Source organism: Telopea speciosissima, chromosome 5 (assembly GCF_018873765.1).
Source record: "Telopea speciosissima isolate NSW1024214 ecotype Mountain lineage chromosome 5, Tspe_v1, whole genome shotgun sequence".
Taxonomy (NCBI): Eukaryota; Viridiplantae; Streptophyta; class Magnoliopsida; order Proteales; family Proteaceae; genus Telopea; species Telopea speciosissima.
In genome coordinates, this window is record NC_057920.1 from 13,822,648 (window position 1) to 13,827,004 (window position 4,357).

A 4,357-nucleotide genomic window follows, 5' to 3' on the forward strand; every position below is an offset into this window, starting at 1 on the left:
AAGCAATTTTTGAGGGGATAGGAGAAACTACAGTAGTCCTGCTGTAGCGTAAAAGTAAGAACCCCATTCTTTCCCAAGTACATAGAAGAAATGCTAAAATAATCTAATCGGATTTTAGTAGAGACACAATAGAGGAGATAGATGAGAGAGAAAAGAGGGGAATTCGTTCTGTTATTTACTGTAAATAGATGGTTTTTTTGAACTCATTAATGGTGTGTGTATGTAAGGAGGGATGAGAGGGAAGATGATGATTATGTATGTAAGTATGTTTGATGTAATCATCTCATCACAAATAAAGAAGAAGCAAGGAGGAGTACGGCTGCAAGCAACAGCAACAGCAACCGCACCTTCTTCTTTTTTAGACTTTTTATTTATTTTGTTTGACAGGTTAGAGGGTTTAGAAAGGTGGGGTCTTCTGTGTTTGGTTTCCACTCTGTTTTTGTTTCTATTTCTATTTTCCCCTTTTCTTTTTGTAATGTTAAAAAAAAAAAAGATGAGGGAAGGCCGGAAGGGGGGGGGAGATGAGTTATTTTGGCTAATGGGGGGGGTTTTGATTTTACCTTTGGAGAAGAGAATGTGTAAAAAGAAGGGGAACCGAGAACCAGCCGCTGCAATCGCCGGCACAAATCACAAAACCAGCCGCTGGAGAAGAGGCAAAAGAATCGCCGGCAAAAGAACCGCTGCAATCGCCGGCAGAAGTCGCAGAACGCAAGAAGACGAAGAAGAGATAGAGAGGAATGGAGAAGGGGAACCGGGAACCAGCCGCTGCAATCGAAGAGGAAGAACAGATAGAGTTAGGTTTTTTTTTTCTAACGGCTCTTATTAGATTTTAAGTTTTTTTAATCTAACGGTTAGGATAGAATGATAGATTTTAGTTTTTTTTTTTTTTTTTTTTTTAAATATATGTAAAAGTGTAATACGTGTATTATACGCGTTTTATTCAAGTATAATTCGACAACCCTTAAAATACACCAATTTATCCGACTTTGAAGTATTATACATAATACGAAGTATTTTTCATTCAAACGTTCGGGTATGCGTATAATACACGTATTTACTAACTATGGGTAGGAGTGCAAGTTTTGTTTGATGAGCCTAAGCCCACTCGAAGCTTATCCAAAAATATTAGGACCTGGGATGGTCTTTTCAGCCTGCATTTTGGGTATGTGTAGGATTTCTAGGTCCAAGATCATGTCGGGCTAAGGCCTTGGGTTTAGCCCAACCTGACCCTACATCTATAATACATGGGAAAGAGAACGCTACTTGGTCGTATGCAGCACGTAGCCCCTATGCCCAGACACAGGGCTATGCGAAATGACCGCCGCACCATCAAGACTTTTCGTCTTTCCTTGAAGGCATGGTGGTCATTTCATGCAGCCCTGTGTCTGGGCGCAGGGGATGCGCACTGCACACGACTAGGTAGCATTCTTTCTCCCATAATACATCGTTGATTTAAGGAAAAATCTTATCCCAACTGAAGTTGGTGAAAATGAAATTGTAGTCTTGCTATTTTGCCCATTTAGCATAAAACATTTCTTTTACCAATGAGGATAAATCTTGTCATTTCACATGGATAATGATGATTCTTGAAAATGACATAATGATTAATCATTTCAAATTGTTTACTAAAAATAAATTAATCATTTCAAATGATTTTGAATTATTTTCTTATCGTTGACTTTAATAACTTTTAGGAATAAGAGCAAGGACATTCAAAAAGAATATTACAACTTCACATTTCACCACTTTTTTTTGTCAGAACACTTCACCACTTTAGTGATAATTAAAAGGAAAAATTACATGATTAGCTACTTTGGGTTTTCATTTACAAAATTGGCCACTTTATGTTTGAGTTAACAAAAATAGACAAAAACAAGTTAAGGTCTACAAAACTGGACAAAATAGTATCTCTCCCTCCCTCATTTACTTTTCTAGACATTTTTACCCCTGCCATTGTCTTCTCACCCAGGCATCCTGGGTAATCACAGGGCAGGGAAGGGAAGGGAAGGGAAGGGAGGGGTGGTTTGGGTAGCAGAGAATGGTGATGGCGAGGACAGTGGTGGATTGCAGGGAACGGAGGATGCCTGGGCGAGAAGACAATGGCAGGGGTAAAAATGTCTAAAAAAATAATTTTGGGAGGGAGAGGCACTATTTTGTCCAGTTTTGTAAACCTTAACTTGTTTTTGTCTATTTTTGTTAACTCAAACATAGAGTGGACAGTTTTGTAAATGAAAACCCAAAAGTAGCTAATCATGTAATTTTCCTTAATAAAAATGCACCCTTTATATAATAGATTGAGCATATTTCCTTTAATAAGGGAATGCTTAAATGACACCTCTATGGTGTATTTAGAACTTGACACTTTTTAATTGGCCATTGTATTATACTCACAAAACTACTTTAAAATAAGGATTTAAAAGGGTTTTCATATATAATTTGAAAGTAACATCATCATTGTCACGTACATTTTTTTTAGTATCCATATGAAATGATACTATTACCCTCATTAAAATAAGCATACTTAAAGGACAAAAAAAAATAAGGTTACAAATTATTTTGACATCTTAAAGGGTGTGTGTTGATAAGAAAATCCCATTAAAATAACTAGATTAAACATATACATATTTGGATAAAGGGGGAGGGTTTTCTAAGTAAGTGACATAGAGGAGCATAGCAATGAGATGCGACAAAACAGTATCGTATAGTGGAAGGTAACAAGGTCATGTCATATGACAAGGAGAGAGATTGACACATAGTGCTACAATACACTATACCAATGGCTCAAAACTTTTTCAATTCCCTCAGCTAAATATGATTTTTTTATTTTTATTTAAGGGAGAGGGATGGGTATGCTAGCGATATTTCGTAAGCTAGCACCCTATGTATATATCTTTCTCTTTCCCATTTGAAATGATTCACTTACCCCTCAAAGGGAGGACGAGAGATAGACACATAACGTACTAGCTTACGGTATACCGCTAACATATTTAAACAATAACATGAAAATGACATAGCTAAAACCTTATTGCTTTATGCCTTCACTTTTTTCTATTTAAGTGTCAAATTCAAAGATAATGTGTATTTGAATGGTCCAAATATGCCATCCTTTGACTAAATCCCCTTCCTCACATTTTTTTGAAGAAAGTTTTTCCCTACTTATCCAATATATATATATATATATATATATATATATATATATATATATATATATAGGATAAATAACACTACAACACCATGTTAGAATCTTGAAATCCTTTGAACCAAGTTTTACTTCACCCATGGTGCAGAATCTCTTAATCCATAGGTTCTGGTAATTGATGAGACTCCTAGGATAGAGTCAAGGATATATTGGACTTCGTACAATATGAGGTAGAGGGAATAATGACATCCCAATAGCTAGATTCTCTTCACCAACTGGGAAGAAAAACTTTCACCGAATCCTTTCGCTAAATCTAGCTTTTGGGATTGGAATTGGAACTGGAAGTCCAATTTCCAGATCGCGAGGGATTGATTCAGTTCTATATAAATCAGGTGGCATATTAGCATCTTAGGATTTCAAGTGTTCATCTTTATAAACAATGCCCACAACCACAGGACCATGTGGATATTTTTTCTTTATGAATCATGAAAATTACTCTAGGAAATAAATAGCCAAGTGGGGATAAGGCTACGTCCATTATGACTCTTCCCAAACCTTGCAGGGCTAGGGCCTCATGCACTAGGTACGCCCAACCGTGAAAACTACTCATTGTTTTGGATTGTAAATTATTTTTCAGCACTCAAGTATGACACTTATCTTCAAAGCAAGGCAAGCATATGATGAGAGCTAACCTCTCATGACCTCTTGTGTGAAAGGGCATCTATGTTGCCTCATCAAGGAACAACCCCACTGATTGTACCTCGACAAAGAAGAGGAAAAAAAGATGGCCATAAATGGCATTTGGTGCCCTGGGCAGTGCATCTCACTTAAGAATCCAACCGTAAAAACATGAGTAGTGACGTCTTTTTATCCTCCCAAGTATTGGGTGATTGGTTGGATTCTTAAGTGTGGTAGTCTGAGCAGTACACCACACTTGAGAGGATAAATTTCCCTTTTTAACTCCACCAACAATCTTCCTTTGCTTTGTCTCATCCCTTTGTACCACTTCACCAAATTTAGTGAACCGAAGCCGAATGAACATGTTGTTATCAAGTTTGGCCCACTAGCCCACTAGCCTTATTGTTAATGGGTTGGGCTCAGGTATAAGTATCTCCAAAGCCCAAACCTATCTGAACCTGCCTGATTAGATTATCCACTCTAACATGTATTGTATAATTTCAATGATCTTAATTTTTTTAACATAATTTTAGTGATAAA